Source organism: Pseudomyrmex gracilis, unplaced genomic scaffold, assembly GCF_002006095.1.
Source record: "Pseudomyrmex gracilis isolate BER0280 unplaced genomic scaffold, ASM200609v1 scaffold_38, whole genome shotgun sequence".
In the NCBI taxonomy this organism is placed as follows: Eukaryota; Metazoa; Arthropoda; class Insecta; order Hymenoptera; family Formicidae; genus Pseudomyrmex; species Pseudomyrmex gracilis.
The window spans coordinates 57,857-76,286 of NW_018020622.1; the positions used below are offsets into that span (position 1 = coordinate 57,857).

Sequence of the window (18,430 nt, forward strand, 5' to 3'; positions counted from 1 at the left end):
GCTCAATGTAATTCAAGATTGACTTTCTCGAAGAGAAGAACTCGAGATTTCGCGGCGCGACTATATTCAAACACGTGTTCGCGCGAAGTGACTCCGAGAATCCGGAGATTTAATTCGCGATGTCCGAGCATTCAATGCGCCCGGAATTTCCGCGGAAAACGATTTATCAAAAGTCCGCGACAGACAAAGATTCTAAGAATGAGGAAACGAACGATCCGGAGATTTATAAGTATGCAAAAGATTTGAGGAATGTCTGGCGCGAACAAAAGAGATCGCCGGAAATAGAATATCCGCGAGAGTCTTTGCGACTCGCATTTTTCGGATGAATTAAGAATTCTAACGTTCGAGAATAGGGTTTAATGGAACCGCAAGGTTAAGAAATCGTGACATTAAAACCGAAGGACATTTTCACCCGGTTTTGCAAATCGATGCAAAGAAATTTCTGCGCGTACTTGTAAGAAACAAATTTAAATAATATTAACGCTTGTATAAAACATCCAACACATTTGCGTAAGAAAGTAAATAAGAAATGCCTCAACTATTGTATAAAACAAAATACATAAATTTTGCTACATAGGACAAGTGTGTCGCTGACTAGGCGCCAGTGGCTGGACGTTTATTGAATAAATAATAAATTAACAAAGTGTTTATATACGTGCGAAAATTTAAAACCCGATAGTTAAAAAATATATCTTGAAAAATACTTAAAACACTGAGAGTTATTGTGATTAATATTTATATACATCTAATAATAATATTATTTGTTAAACAAATTTCTTTAATAAGTATCCGGCCGCTGATGAGCGTCCGGTCACTGAAACATTTATCTTATTTATTCAGATTCATTATGTATATGTGCCTTAAAGTGTATTCTCTATCTCAATAGATACTTCTCCGTGTATATCCGGAAATTCAATCAAACACCTTGAACCGGTCCTCGCCCGCGGCGACAAAACGGCGCGAATCCCGGTGCGAACATTGCCAAACACTGCCTAGTTCTAGTATCGCCGTGAATATATATGGTTACCAGTCGGATTCGTGTTTATGTCTGATCGTAGTCTTGATTGAATGTTCAATAGATTACCAGACTCTGCGGTCGCGGACAATCACGCGGATTTGGGCAAACAAGATCCCGCATCTATTGTGCGCGCCCGAAGCGTCAAACCGGGCTTTTGACCAATCTTGGTGGTAGTAAGTAACTGTGTGTGTGTGTGTGTAAGAGAGAGAGAGAGATACTGCACTTATATCTGATCTAAATCAAGCGCTCGCAAATGTTCGTTACCAATTTTTCTTCCGCCAAAAGCAATTAAGGTTAAAGACATGACGCACATGATACATAACACTCTCACCGTGTGTTAATTATATCGTTACCCTCTTATCTCGACGTCCACTTTTATATTTGTGCCACGAAAGTGGCTTTCATTATTCATTGTCGGCGGCTTGCAATTAGATAAATTAGAATAAGATAATAATAATGAAAGTTTAACATTAATCTCGTCTCTGATTAAAGTTTACGTGTCGCTCGCGTTGGAAGTTTATCGCAACAAGCGTTTCGATTCTGATTTATTTTTCATTTCGAACGCACACACATACACACACACACACACACACATTCGTGTATTTCGGATTTTCCAGTCAAGGTAACAATGGGTCTTCCAAATTTGCGGAATTTGATTACTTTATCTTACACGAGCGTGTGTGAGCATTTTCGCGAAAAGTGCTTCGCTTTGTGCAGCGAATGGACGTGATTCTGAAGATGGCGAATACTACGATTCTAAACCCCCGTGAATGTGTGTGTGCGCGCATTTGCTCAGTGTAGTGTTGAAGTTAGCTTAAATATAATTCAAAGCAAAGCGCGCGTGTGCGGTCAATGCGACTGTTAGACGACGAAACATGTTTCGCTGTGACTAACGAACAAAGTGCGCAACTGCTGTCTATTGATTGTAATATACAAATAGTTGCGTGTCGCGATTTGTTCGAAAACGTATTATCTTGAGAATTAAAAATTTTTTCTCCAAGATGGCGCGCGCAAGAAAACATATCAATGCAAATTGTTTTAGTTTATTTCTTCGAGTTTAATTTTTAAACGCTGCGCGGTTTCTTTCTCATTTGAAATTTTGGTCAAACTTTTTCTCTTACCGCGGTGAGATCATAAATACATAGTTGAGTTTGAGCAAAAAAGTTTGGAGAGAAAAGTGACGCGTTGAAAAAACGTTCGCTCTAAATATTATCTAACAGAGGCATTACATCAAGAACGACGTAATAAAATACGGTTCCGAGCACTCCGAGGAGTCGGCGAAACCTGCATAAATTTCATTTTGAATTTCTTTCCATTGTGCGCGTCACGCCTTTCGCGCGCTTTGATGTAGACGACGAACACAAACCGACAAATTCGAAGGAAAACGCGAGGTACGTCGAGAGGTGGTGATGTTTGCTATATTTTTTGTTTAAGCTTTTGTCGTAGCTTTTATTAAGAATTGTTGCACCGCGCTCCGTGTCGCGCGCGGTAAAAAAACAAAAAAAAAAAAAACAGTCAGCGCGTTGGCGTAATTGTTGAAATTACAGAGCAATGAGTTCTGACAGTTGGAAAAGTTGCCGAAAAGATAAGACGCCTCCGATTTGCATATCTTTTTCTCTATCTCGATAGAAGAAATTGCGAAGAAACACTTTATCGGTGATGTAGAGCAGAATGTTCACGCGCGGGAGCGCGCGAGTATCGAAAGCGCAAACGCGAGAAATTTTTCGTGACAATTTCAATCGAATCTTGACGAGGATTTTATCGGCGAAATAAAATCGAGTGTAATAATTAAATAAAGTTATAAGAGAGCACTCTCTTACGCTCGCGTTGAGAGCAAAATGTATGCTCGTTTTTCGAGCCCATTATTCGAGAAACTATTATATATACAATATATATATGTATGTATGTGTGTGTGTGTGTTGCGCGCGCGCTCTTATACGATAAAAGGAAACGATTTGCCTATCGTATGTGTTCCAGTAAATGTAAAGTTTACATCACTTCGCGTGTGCATAGTGTGTTCGAGCTCTTTTAATTGCCCCGTTAAGTTCTTTCTCTCTAATCGCCAGATTACGTGCCAGCTATAATTTTTATAATATCCTTTCAACTCCGCGCGGCGTTCGCATAATTGTTTGCGAACGAGTTGACATGTGATGATGAAACACACCTTCTCTCACTTTTTCCCTCATTTTTTGCGTTAAATCGCTCGACAAATTAACCCCGGCGCAACGTTAGAAATAATTTCATAACGCGAATTTTTTGCGTGCTGATCTTTAATAACACTCAGTAGTTTAGGTTACGCTAACTCTCTCTCTCTCTCTCTCTCTCTCTCTGCTTTCCGGAGTGTTAAAAGAATAACGTGATAAAGATTTGCACTCATTTCCAAAGTATCCGGCTAATATTTCGACGCGCTCTAAAACATGCGCACAAGCGCTCTCTCGTAGGATATTCAAACAGACATTAGTGCCCTCGGTGCTCTCGTTGTCTCGACGACTCTCGTTAATTCAGTTCAGTTTTCTCTCGGAATAAAAGAGTTCAAACGCGCGTTCTGTGTTTTACGAGAGAGATATCTTGCCTTTTTAAATAAATACGCAGAGACAAATGAATTTGTTAAAGTTAACAATGTAATAGAGAAAAAAAAACACTTAATTGCGTTATCAATAACATTCAAAAGTTACCACGGCAAACGGAACGAACGGACGAATGTACCGAATTTGCGAGAGCAAATATGAAATGCGCATATTTAAAAGACCAACGCTCTCTCTCTCTCTCTCTCTCTCGCTCGCTCTCGGAAACGTTCTCGCGTTCATTCCGGGATTTTCCGTGTCTTCGCCGTGATCCCGTGAGGACGCGCGTGCACACACGTGTGCATCGCACCGGGTCTAATGAAACAGTGGTTTCACTGCACACGCCGGACATTTCTGATTGCCACGGAGTTTGCACTCTAACGAAGCAAAAGGGCACGAAAATTAGATTAGGCGACGTTATGCTTTGCGGCCCGTACGCGCGCGACTTTGTACGAAAAGCTTCCACGCGTCATAGGCGCGGACATAGACAAGCGGGCGCGAAACGACATGGGATTTGACAGATAGGTACGTCCTACGGTGTCGGCTGAATACCTAACGCGAGACACAAGAGGATATAACTCGTTCAATTATCCCGAAAATATACGATTCCGCTTTATGTCGCTTGCGGCGCGCACGCACGGCGGTAACGGAGCGCATAAAGTGGACGCGCGCGCGCGCGCGTGTGTAAATCTTTCACATGACGCAAAAGAATTGTTGCGATAAAACGCCACGTGCTGTAAATAAAAGATAAATATATTTCTCAGACGGTGGCGAGAAGGGTCGCACCTCATTTCAAAGTGCGAGAGGAGTACGAGTAACTTTTGGGATTAAAATACTTTCAAATAAGACCGAGAAAATATACGTTTCTTCGATGCTGTTTGTTTTGTCTTATTCACGGGAACACAACCGGGAATTTTTATTTGTTTTAAAAGTGTGTGTTTTACAAATATATAATACACAAGTGTAAATGTGTATAAATGTTGCAAAACTCATCAAATAATATTGTAGATAATTTTCATTTTTCACATTTTGTCAAATTAAGTGATTAAATATGGTCTGTACATGTGCGTGTTGTGAAATTCGTGAAATTTTGCATTATTTAAGACAACACAAATCTCAGAAACCGTTGAAACATTTGCGGTAAATTACGCGCACATATGTCGTGATGATTTATGAAGAGTTCCAAGCGCGCAACATCCAGTGACAGCGCATTGAGCTGCCACTCTAATCCATGTTAATCGTGATAATAAGTTGAGTCTGAATAATGATTCAGTTACAGAGAGAGAGAGAGAGAGAGAGAGAGAGAGAGAGAGAGAGAGAGAGAGNGAGAGAGAGAGAGAGAGAGAGAGAGAGAGAGAGAGAGAGAGAGAGAGTGAGAGAGAGAGAGACAGAGACAGAGACAATGAGAATTTAGCGCAAGATTTAGGTTAGATGCGAATTAGATCGGTACCGAATCCGAGTCAAGCCCTTGGCTGCGTTTGAGTTATATCTGAATTACATCTGAATTATGTTCGGCTTTTGCGTCGGAGATATATCTTGGTTGTGCGCGATGTACGTTTAGTGTCTACGTGACGGAACGATACCGCGAAAAGTATGACGTACAACGCGAAAAGATTATTTAAATAACATCTTTCTAAAAGAGACTAATTTCGTTGTACTAATTGTAAGTGGATTTGTTTATAGCTCGGAAAAAATCAGGTTTTTTCTTTTTTGACATCATAATAAAATATTTCTCAAGTTGCGGACGGGGCAATTTGAGGATTGTGGCAATAAAAGTTTTCTGTCGAAATCCTCTCAAAAAGGAGAGTCGCGTTGGTGATTTATGGATGAGCGGTGACGTGATGAGATATTGTGGAAAGAATTTGGACACGAGAAACTTATCCCAGAACTTCTGTTCAATATCTTCCAAAAGGTTATAAATAAGCCAATGAGTCTTATTGGCGCATTGAAACGCGCTCCCGGTACTCGAAAGAGGGACTCGCATATATTGACGCGAATCTCTGCGCGTAGATGTTGGCGGCGGGGAAGAATATCGGGGGAGGAAAAAGTTACACCTGAGAGTTTTCTTCTCTCTTCCAAAACTATTTTCTCGATATCTCTCGCGCGAACAGTTTTGAATGAAAGCACTTCTAAGTCGAGTTGTTATCGATTGTGCTATTATTCGCGCCGGTTCGCTTTTGTATATCGAATTACACGGTGCCACTTTTACATAAAGCTTAGTATTACTTAGTTACGTAAAATTAACTTTCGACTTCACTCTGTCACAAACGCTGCGAAACAAATGCTCTTCTGGTGAACGACAATGGGAATCCATTAGGCACGCAAAATAAAGGCTCGAGGGTTATAACTTATATCCCGCGACTTCTGACCCAATTTCCATCGACTGGAACGGGTAAACGATTCTGACGCACGCCAATTCGCGGTGCCGCGTGTCCGCCGCAGACTTTCATGATAAAATCGATTCACCGAGCCTTCGGTCCCTACTGTCGCGCTCTCCTTCCCGCTGTCCGTTTTCATTTCGTTTTCCTGCTCTCATTTCGACCGGGACTATTTCGGTTCCCCGGTCACGCTTTAATTGATAATGGAAAGCTGTCGTGTCACTTTCGCGCTTGCCAGAGATCCGCGTGCCGGATTTGCTTATGCAACGGATTCAGTACTACTACGAGATGAGACTTTATATTTTCGATCGTACACGCCTCCTCCGTGTTCGCCGCGCGAAATAATTCAACAAGAATACGTATCTTATCCGCGCGCTCGGTGTGTGTGTTGTTTTTTTTAGTTCTTATTTTGAGCACTTAGTTTTTGAAATTTAATTTTGCAAAAGAAAAATTCATAACTAAACATAGACGAGCAGTGACCCAAATTTTAGCCGTGTCTGCGATTTAAATCGGAAAGCCAATTAGAGCAAGAAGGTGAAATACTGAAAAATATTTTTGCGCTACGTTAGATCGGAGAAAGAGGGAGAGAAAAAGATAAGATCAAGGCAAGGAAGGATCTCGTTTGATTATACCTGAGTGATTTTTCAATTTCGAGAGAGAAAGAGAGAGAAATAGAAAGAGAGAAAACACGCGTAGATAATATCTAAATTATTCATTCGAGTAATGACGAACTCGCTCAGGTCTTTTCCTCGCGCGTCGATCTCGGACACTTCATGAAAGGCTCTCCTTGATGGAACCTTTATCTGGGTAAGATATTTGCATGCCACGACCTGGCTTAGTCGCCATTACAGCTACAAGTGGTCAATCCTGCGCTATACCTATGTAATTCTCTGAAAGCGATCGCCTACCTACACCGGCGTACCTAATGCATGCCACAGAGAAAGGAAAGCATGGTTCCACATGCGCCGAGCAATTCGGACAGTATAATTAAATCATTACTCTTCCTCTCTAATATCAGCAGCGTGTGCGCGAAAGTTTCATTCTAAATGAGAAAGAGCTTTTCTCAAATTAAATAAAGATTGAAGTACATCATGCGTTCTCTTAAAATTAAAATGATAAATTAATTGTATAATAAAATGGAATAATTTTTAGCTTTATCGAATGTACTTAAATTGCTTTTATCTTTGGTGAAGTATCGAGGAGTCACCTAAGGCTCTCTTTGGAAATTCCAAAATAATTAAAATTTGAAATAAAACGGCTATATGGAGTCCGCGCGGGATGTTGTGCAGTAAATAATTGTAATCAGAGATGTGTCAAAACGTTTCGACTATAATTCTAAATATGTTAAAAGAATCTAAAATAATTTTCTAATCTATTACGTGTGCGAATAAATCGATTATATTCTATGCTTACGTTCTCGCCTCGAGTAGCTTGTGATATATGGGAAAGATAGAAAATTGTGCGCGTGGTGCGAATATATCACACATCAGATCCATAGATTCTCCATGTGAAAAATTATAGACTGGGTACAAAGCAATATGGTTTCGGCGGCGAAATATTTTGTGACAGGAATAATAAATCTATCTGTACGTTTTTAAGAAAACGCATTGATAAGAATAATAATTTAAATCTTATACTTTTCATCTCTTTTTTAATATTTTCAATGAAAATCCATATAAGATAACGCACACATGTGCAGAAGACAGATTAAGAATTTTAACACGGTTTGAAAATTTAAACAAGACCACTTGTTAAATATTTTCGCGAAACTGTTACAAGGATCGAGCCAGCAAAGAGAGAAGTTTACAACAAAAGGAATACGTTGTGATCGCCATGGCATGGAATTTGAATGAGTCTCCTTTGTTTCTGACGGTTATGCTTACCATCGAGGACAGTCCTTTTTGATTATTCATCGTCCGAGCTTCTCTCCTTCGATTCGGTCGTTCATTCTCGTTGTCCGGTCAAAGGCATTATCTGATATCCATGGAATTCGCGAGTTACCAACTTTTGCTCCATAACAGACATCTCGAGAAGTTGTGGAACAATGAATATAATTTTAGCAACTCGCAGTAGAAATACAAATTTCTCAAGCGCGAGCTTAATTACATTATTTGCCTCTCGAAGATAAAAAATGCCGTTGAAAGAACAATAATTCGTTCTCTCTATCTCTATCTCTTTCTCCTTCTATTTGATGTCCGATGCGCACGCGAGTTTATCGGACATCCGAGCTATATTGATCTTTTGTGTTCATGATGCCACATTAAATCTGGTACATTTGATTACGGCGGAGGTTGTGAAACGTAATTTAATTCGCCGGTGCGATCGAGATAAAAGTAGAACAGGAAATATTAAAAATGCAAAATCCACTCAATCAAAAGAAAATACAGGGAAACAGCTAAATAATGTGGGGAGGATTCTATCTTTTTTCAGTTGTCTTTAAATATTTTATATCTTCAAACTACTATGTCAATGTGAACTGTATTATAAAAGTTTTGCGTCATTCGTTTGTCCGCCATTTGTTCATATTTGTTCATCCGCGCATTTTTTTTTGTAAACTAGTTCGAACTACTGAACACATTAATCAGTTTCCCGACAAAGATTTTTTTTTGTTTTTAAACGTTAATTAAAATTACCTTTAAACGCTTGATAAAATTACCTTTTAATTAATTGTCATGCAAAGCGTCCGTTGTATCTGCGATTGTGTTCGATATATATGTATGTACGATGTAACTCGCCATTTCCATAAAGCTAATTTCTATAAAGGAACGAACGGGAGAAACAGTGACAAGAGCCTTTATTCGCGTGGGAGCTCATCTTCCTTGAAATACCAGTACACGCTTTGTGAAATGTACCAGGTGAAAATGGTGTCACATTTTTCTTCCTCTGTTCCGGTCGCAGCTACATTTTACTGCAAAGAGAGAAAATTTAGCTTCTACGCGTGTGTGCGATATCTCGCGATATCAACGCGCGCCAGTCGGCTAATGAATATCGGCCGGTTTATTAATTAAATATGTCCGATAATTAAAGTTTTAATCACATTAACTCATTGTACATTGTTCACATGTTCGATCAGTCGCGGAATGGATTTATTTAATTATTGCTTTTCAACTCGCAGACTAGATTTCGCAATCTGAAAGTCAAATGTAAATTAAATTTTGATACGACTGACATGACTTTTCGTCGAATGGATTTCGGTCACTTGTAACGACGTACGATCAAAATATACTTATACACTCTATACGTCTCGAAACGATTCCAAATAGGATGGAAATTGGCGCAGATCTGTGCTACGTGAATTATTGTGAAAAGTGAATCGAAGAACGGTCTAAGTTTTCTTCTTAAATGATCTATAGTGCTATTTTATAGTGATTTATGTGGTAGACTTTTGGAAAGTTTCGAGATAACTTATATCTTTGAGATCTTTCATCTTCAGTTTCGGGAGTAAAAATGATTATGTTCATTCAGAATTTTATATTATTGTAGTTCTTTTATTGTATTATACAAACAAACTTCTTAATCAACAATTGATTCAAATTGCAATTTATTTGACTTTATTACATCGCGTATCTGTGTGTGTGTGTGTGTGTGTAACAGATTTCGTCCGAAATCATTGTATCACGTATTCAATATTATTCGACGTTCTCTCAAATTCATTGAGTCGCAAAATGGAAATTTATTGAGGAAACGCGTCATTGAGAACCGCTGGCTTTCTGACCGATTTTCCCTGGTCTCTCGAGCCACGTGTGCACATGTTAAAGATCTCTTGAAACAAAAGTAAAACGAATAGCCGAAGGTATAACGATGCTCTCGTGCGCACATGTGCGCGAATCCGTTATACGTAGGAAGCCCGAAGGGTTGAAAATTCATGACCGGTTTTCGCAGGACGTGGGCTATCGCTTTCAGATACCATCGCCGCTGGTAAATTCAATGGCCGTTAATATCTGTGCCGATATTTAAGTACGGTGCGCTACCGGTGTAATTAGTTGACGGTCCTTTACGGCGTTACATCATCCCCGGGGGACGATCTCATTTTACCTTCGCTCGGATTCGCGCGACTTTGAATTATGCGCTAAAGAAGGTGGAGTGGTGCGACCGCGCGCGCGCGTGGATACGTATTATCACACGCTCGATGTCTTCGATTTAATTTTGCGGTGCGGGGGAATGTCATTATAGACCAAAGTGATCCGAAATAGTATTCTTTGATATACCGAACCGCGCGCATTTACCACGTCAGAGAAAATGCTGTTTCATGAGAAACGTTGATAATCACGAGTGTATCTAGTATATATATAGTATATATATATATATATATATATATATATATANGTGTATCGTTAAAACACTTTTGTATAATATACATGGTTTTTTGTGTATTTTGTATATATATATATATATATATATATATATATATATAGTAAGTATTTCGCGGATGAAATTGTGACAGTAGCATTTTCAAATCCGCGGACGTGACAAAGCTGGAAAAATCCGAATGTCATCCGATAGCGATGAATTTTTGTCCCGTAATAATAATTTCGATTGCGAAATTCTATTCTATCGCGGAAACATTAATTAGAACGTTCGGTATTTCGATATCATTTTTTCGCCATTGTTTTAATTCGCCATCGGTTTAATTTAAAATTGACTCTCGATGAAGAGAGTTTTTTTTTTTTTTTTTTTTTTGATGTAACGAATGTTCTCATCCATGTCGGACAACGAGTTTCCTTCGATTTACGAGAAACCTTTAATGTTCTTTCCCTGTTCGAGCGAGATAGAATGATCGTGGTGAGATTAAGTAAGCCTTCATGTGGAATCATATTTGAAATTGCCGACGAGACGCAAGTAGCGAGAACTAGGTTGGCGGAAGTTGCCTAGTGCTTAATAACGATTCCGGTACGCAGCCCCTCGCAGCCTCTTTTCCTCATTTGTATTCGTTGACAAAGAAAACTTTAACCGGCGTCATAGCGTTGCTTTCAGTCCGTGTTCTTCAGATATCGACTTTCCGCGGCTAGATAGACCGAGTAATTGACTGACGATTCCTGTTAATTAACGCGCGTTCACGCAGATCGTTACGTATTCCGGGCTTTTGTAAAGACGATAGTTCGAAGTTGCAGATTTGTTTAATGACTTTAATGACGTTGAGCGCGCGAAATCTTCTTCTTTCTTAATTTATTCCATTATGAAATTTATGCCGGAAACGGAGATCGTACGTAAATATCGAAGATACACATAAACAGAAATCTGTGTGTAAAAAGACTCCGATATTTCGACCATATATTGTTGAGGATTTTATCATATATTCTCGGTTTGGAAGTTTTTACATCTATTTGCGATAAATTCCCTTGTTTCGCAGTGTCTGACGTAAAATAGCGCAATAAGTTTAGGGAGATTTTGCGAACATTCAGGAGTCTAGAAAATTGTGTGTGGGTGTAAAAGTACAAAAATGATTCTTCTTACTTCTTTCTTTGCAAAAAGTACGGAGGTATATTTTTAAGATGTCCTACTTTCGTGACCAAGCTCGTATTCCGCGTGATTCCACAAATCTGCGAAAATTCGAGCGTTTACTTGCGTCGTACTTTACGTGTCTAGACGTGGAATCGCGTTATCTTTTAGCGTACGAAAACTGAGCCGGGCTATAGTTATCCAATTTTTCGGGATCGTTATTTTCTCGTTCAACATACACGCACACATAGACAAGACAAATCTTTGTTCGTCTTTAATATGAGAGAATAATTTTTCTAACATTCTCCTCGCGCTTACAGCTCTCTCGTAAGATATATTTTCTGCGAAAGTTTTTGCACCGGTCGGCTTTAAAGCGCGTATCGCGCAAGTTGATAACTGCGAGATACCGACATTGGTCGGGTAGTTCGTTGAATTCGAGACCAAACTCCCGGTAATTTGGAGAAACCTCGAAGGTTTCGAGAAACTCAACGTTTATCGAGCGAAGATTATTGGAGCTCGGGAGTTGCTACCGAGGAGTTTGACAATATCAACAAAAGTTTTACAAGTTTTACAGTTTTTCGTCTGTTCTGTGTCTGTACTATTTTCCGACAACCGTTGTAAATTTCGGAATCTTGATACTTTTGAAATACTGAAGTTTATTATTGAATTACTCCAAATGGAGCTTTTTTCGTACAAAACAAAAAAAGAAAGAAGAACTGAAATATACATGTTTTTAGGAAAAACGTGTCAGTGTGATGTGGTTGTCGATATTTAATTTCTTTTTTCTAAAAAAAAGATGACGCTTCGAATGAATAGAAATGTAAAGATAAATTGCAAAGGTAAATTGTCAACAATTTGGCAAGTATGACAATAGAGAATGAAAGGGTGCGATGAGATTCTTGAAACGGGTTTTACAGTCGCTGCAAGCCTCAGGAGAAATCAGCGTGCAGAGGAGTGTTCAGAGAGGTGTGGAGAGAGAGAGAGAGAGAGTTTCCCTCCGATAAAGTTCGTGAAACTACAAACCACAAACTGTCAGGCTTGGCTAAGAAGGAGGACAAAGGACCATCGTGGCAAGCCGATTAACTGATTGTGCTCGGCATAGAAATCGAGCTCGTAGCTAAGAACATGTATTCACGTCCGCTATACACTATACACATTTCACGTAAATTACTTCCAAATTCTCTATTGTTATAGAGCAAGATTGAGAAAGAGAGAGAGAGAACAGAGATAGGAATTTGGACGTGTGAAACGAGCATGTATTACAGATATATATATATATATATTTGATGAGACTTTGTGTATACACAATTGTAATTCGCTGTTGCTGAATTCTTGCTAAATTGTTGCTTCAAATTAATACTCGCCGACAGACGATATCAAAAAATATTTGCTACGTTGTCTTTGTTTTATTTTCAAAAGTACGAAAGATAGAAGAAAAGAATTGGAGGAGCACGCATCATTGGATTTTTATTTGGTCTCGTAAAATGGCGATTTCGTTTCCCGCAATATCGGTAAAGTGCACCTTTAAGCGAACGTGAATGAGCTGTAGAAAGTTGGAACGAGCGACAGAGCGAGTTTTTCGCGCGATATATTGACAATTTGATGTTAAGAAAAATATCGACCCCCCGATTCTTGAGACATATTGATCTTTATTTTCGACATATCGAACGTCCGAGACGAGAAATATGTGAATGTTCTACAGACAAGATAATTATAACAGAGGAGAGTAATTTTCAATTACTGATCACGTCTCGTCGTCGTTAGTGCTAAAACAAAACATGTACCGCTTTGTTGCGAAAACCGAGATTTCGTTTTTTTTTTTTTTTTATTCATTTTTCTCTCTTTTCAAAATTACGACAATACATTTAAAACCAACATGAGGAAAAACTTCTATTATTTTTATCTCGCAAATTTCGCGATGTTTTAACAACTTTCTCTCCAGCGAGCACGAGTTTCTCTCTCGCACAAGAAATAGCATTGACGATGCTGATAATACATACTGTAGCTACATTTTCTGCTTAAATGGTTTGGAAGCTCGTGGAAACTCGATGCATATAACGTAACGCGTTTCGACTGACCGCAAGTTAGCAGTTGGCTATACTGCATTACCAGCGCATTCGTTCATTCCCGCGTTGGTTGGCCGTCGACAGGCCGCAATGTTTGCTGTACTCTCCCAATACACAGCTTTGATTGTCCCTCGGTCAATTAGAACTTTAGAGTGGTAGTTATTCATACGGGTAGAAAACGAAACTTTTCGTGTTTAAAGTGTATATACGCTCTTGAATTACTGTCGACGTTGCCGTTAAACAAAGGAACGAATCTTTGTTCGACAACAATATGTAAATATATATCTTTTTTAATATAATAACATAATAAACATTCCCGAAAGAAATTCGCACGAGGTAACTTCTGAACGAATTCAGCAAAGCGAACGACTTATTGATCGTTTTTTTTTTTTTTTTTTTTAAATTGAGGTCAATAATTTATTTTCTTATCGCTCGTCGCAAATTACTCAGGAGAGACGTGACTTTAGTCACGTATTGTTTTTTCTCTTCTTCCTGTCACGTGATTTTACTTCAGTCACGTGTTTTCAAAAAGGTGACTAAAGTAAATTCACGTGACTTTAGTCACGTGTTGTTTTTCCACTCCCCCCTCTCTCTAGTTTTCGAGTTTGATTTTCATGCGTTATGTCTTACACTTCTCACATGTGTAGTATATGGTTTTTATTGCGGTAGTTATTGCGAATCTCGCAAAGTGGGAGAAAGGACTTTTTGACTTAATATAACCATCTCTACCTGCTCACGAGAGATTGTACGGCAATTACGAGACACCCTGTACATACAGTAGTTTGTTTTTTTTTTTTTTTCAATTACATGTACGTCAGAGTGAGGCAAAATTGTTTATACAAATCCAAATCGTCAAGATTTACGCGGATAACTTAACACGAAACTTTTGCCATCTCTCTTTATCTGACACACATTTTTTTTTCTCCGCGCGCAATCGCCGCTCGTGCACACTGCGCGTTCGCCGCATGCGGTAGAGAGAGAGTTGTGCGATTAAACCTCGCACGAAACACAACACTAAACAATTATTCCCGCTTATCAGGTCGAGGGTTCTCGGTTTACTCGCGAAACCTCATCTTCTTTTTTTTTTTTTTTTTCAAAGGTCTTATCACACACGGTGGTTAGAGCCACCGTGCGGATTTTTAACGTTGCGTTTGATAAGCGGGTTTTTTTTTTGTTTTTATTTTCTTTTTGTTCTTGTGCGCCGAACGAATTAAAGGCGTCACTTCCTCGTCGTTGTCATTCCCTCGGTAACAAACTTCAGACCAACGGCGTCTGGAATTAGATGAATCGCAAACAAAGGGAGCCACCGCGGCATATTTGCTCGACGATTCGTACACACGTTCGTGCGCACACGTGCGCGCTCGCGCATAAACATACATGGAAGGAAGAGAGACACATAAGGCGGTATATATACGTCACGACACCGACAATGATGTTTGCGCGCGTGTGTGTGTTCCGTACAGGGCGCCAGCTAGGTAGGTTAAACAACGTCGACCGATGTAATTCTCGCCAGGAGATTCTGCATCCCTGAATATATCGAAAATCATTCGCTAATGTAGCGCCAAAAGGGGTTTCTCGAGAGCTCGGCAGAATCTCGGCTGATGTCTTGAGCGCGCGTTCTCTCTCGCATCGAGAAATATCGGAAATTGCAGTACAAGAACGGTTTATCAAGTGTCATCAATTATGTGTTGGTATAGATGCGTAATTTCCTTCGAGCGCTTATTCGAGGGTATTTATTAGTGCGCCATATTAAACACACGCACACACACACAAACTCACACGCGTACGTACGTAGCGAATCATTGGACTTCCAGAACGTAAATAATAATATATGACTTTAATGAGAATAAGGTTCGTATTCAAATAGGTGTAATTTTGTGCCAAACACATACACACACACGTTGGTATAATGTCGGCCAGAAGGGAAACGTGTACAAATATAATTACCCTAATTAGAAATTTATCGGTGCGAGCGACTTGGAATCGACCGATAATTACACGGTTTGATAAATTGCTTCGCAAATGTTTCCATAGGTTTTCGCGAACCCTTCGAGTCTTTGAGTTATTTTTTCTCCAAATGTATCAACCCGTTAGCTCGATCAGAAGTCAATTTTCCTCCGCCACCTCGCCTTCGTCTTTCCTTCTCTCTCGTGAACCGCCGATCCGGGAAAACCAACTCCCGCTCTTTGACATCGACGGTCTCCGTCCCGACTCGGAGGGTTCTTTCATCAAGCTGCAACGACGGGATTAAACCTAATCGTCGCATAAATCTCGCCTACACGCCTGGACGGTAAGCCTACGGCGTGTAAATGCAGCGCAACTTGCTCGACACACGAGAGCACGAGGGCGAAGCCGCATGTAAATGCTTCGACAAACCACCCTCCGCGCGTCTCCGGCGCGCATCTCTCTCGCTCACTGTCGTCCTTCCCGTTTCCCTTCCCTTATCCTCATCCGCGTTCACGTAGTATCCGGCGCTGGCTTCCTGCGCGCGTTACGCGCGTTACGTACAAGGACGAACAGGTGGGTATGTACACGGTGACCTGAGAGGTGATGCTATACACGGACCAGGTGCGCCGATACGACGGCGTTCTATCATTTCCTCATTATCTACTCAAACATGGCCGTCCTCCCGCTCGTTTCTATCCCTCAATCACATCGCCGGCGTATCCGGGCATACCCGACCGACTTGGTTAAGATAGTATTGCGAGCCGCGCTCCTTGGCCGAGCGTTCCCGTTTGAGCACGAAACGCGATTCATTTCAAACGGGATCTGGAAAATTCTTCGCGAACTCATTAACGCGAATTGGAACGAGCGGAAGTCCGCTTGGAATTTGCGCATTGATTCTTCGATCGTAAATTAATGAGGGCAAATATGTGGGGCGTATGCTTCTCCAATATTGTCGTTGATATGGTTGAGTTGCACTACTGGCAGCTGAGTCGAAGAGTTCGCAACAAGGTGTGACGATTAATGAAACATGAACAATTAATAATGCAAGATAAAATATTGAACTGTGAAAAAAATAAACATAAAAATATCGCGCGCTTCGTGTTTTTGATTGTTTTTTTGTGTTCGATAACATCTGTACATTGTTATTTGATAACATTTTTCATAGACTTCAATTAGACAGATTGTTTTTTTTTTTTTTTCGACGCATTCGTTTGCGTCACGCACGAGGTCGTTTCTATGTTCTATCGAGATAAGCAACGACTTTTCTTTGTGTCTGCCGGGCGTTTGAATTGTTTTTGGAAAAAAAAAAAATTCTCTTGAACGCAGTTTTCTTTGCTTATTAAAGCCGCGTTTCTCTCGAATAAAAAACTTCCTCAAATAACGAGACAACGGTTAAAAACCCGCGTTATTTAAGGTCGGTTGACAAACTATCTCGAGCATGGACAAACTTCTTGCACGGTCTTTGTTGTAATGTTCTTAGTGCTCTCGTGCTGTATAAGTCTTGAGTTAACTCGACCTGTTCTCAGTTGTAATGCGCGAATGTTATGCTCTTACCCGCGGCGACATTAACATCTGGGGTGAGTTACCGTCTTTCTCAAAACCGCAAATTATCGCGCATATTCTATCTCACGGAAGCTATTAGCGTGATACTTGTGTGTATTTTGATAGAAAAAAGTGCGACACACACGCACACACTCGATCGCATAATTATAACACGTAATATTTACGTCATGTGAGGTAAGTGTCTCAGTGACCGGAGTAATGACCGAACAAGTACCACCGGCCTGACATGTTATTAAAAACATAATTATAACAAAGTATTTATATACATATATATGTAAGGTTAAAAAATATTGATATTTAAAAACATATTTTGAGAAATATTTAGAACATTGAAAATTATTATGATTGATATTTATTTACATATTTGTGATAATTATTTCTTTTTAATCCGACGTCATTGGTGCATGCCCGGAACGTTCACCTTGTGCAAAGTTTGTCACGTAGTTTAGTTTGCTTTGCATAAAAATATTTTTCCTCTCCGGAGAGTAATTAAAAATTTATTTAATGCCACTATGTTATTATAAAATCGCTCTTTGTTGGATTACAATCGTGCAATTTTCATCACAATGCAGTTTACATATATTTTTCTTACGTCACGTTCATTATGAGTAAATTAAATTCGCCATATCGACGCGTGTTTATCGATCGCGGAAAAGTGTGTGCGCGCGTATACGCTCTTTTTCCCTCCTCTCAGATTGACATCTTTCGTTAGGAATACGCGTCAGCAGTTTTCTCCTCGATGTAGGCCAACGCGTGTCACATGTTTTTTTCTTCGAGAAAACTGCGAAGAACCGTTTTGAACGTTCCATTTTGAGAGAAATTTAAGGCGCGATGTCTCCGCGAGAGAGGAACAGTCGTATCGACGCGAAACAAAACGGGTTTTAAAGCGCACGCTCAGGTGCATCCTCGTATTAGGTCGGTACGTGTGTATTCTTATCGCGAAACGTATTTTAGAAGCGGCATAACAGAGTGCTCCTCCGCCGCGAAACTCGAGCATTCCCTGAAGGAGCTTCACGCGCTTTTCACGAAATAACGATAAATATCCGAGGATATAAACCTTCTTTTAATCCTTTAATCGAGATTTTAAAGTGCACTATTTCTAAAAATAGCGGTACGGCTTTAAAAATCGACCGAAAAGTACGAAAAAGACCATATAGTTACATTTATACTGTGTGATATATATATATATATTGTTTTTTATATATTTAACAACAAAAGACGGCGTTTACATCTCCTATTATTAAAGTTGTACGTCTTCGGTTCCGCTAAAAATAACAAGAAGTAGTTTAAAACGAGAAAAGAAATGATCGCGTTTTGTCTTGTTTAATTTATCGTTTGACGGAAGTGGGGTAGAGTATAAAGCCAAAGAAGATGTATTGGATTAAAGTGCAGAGCCGCGGAGTAAGTAGAATAATACTGCTGCCACAGTGTAAGGTGATGTATTCCGCCAGCTCC

General features: G+C 39.8%; 1 protein-coding gene across 1 annotated transcript in view; it reads left to right on the forward strand.

Annotated features, from left to right (window-relative positions):
- The window catches only part of LOC109852846 (acetylcholinesterase-like), an 88,072-nt gene that overhangs the window by 39,160 nt on the left and 30,482 nt on the right, over nt 1-18,430 (forward strand). The window lies entirely within an intron of this gene.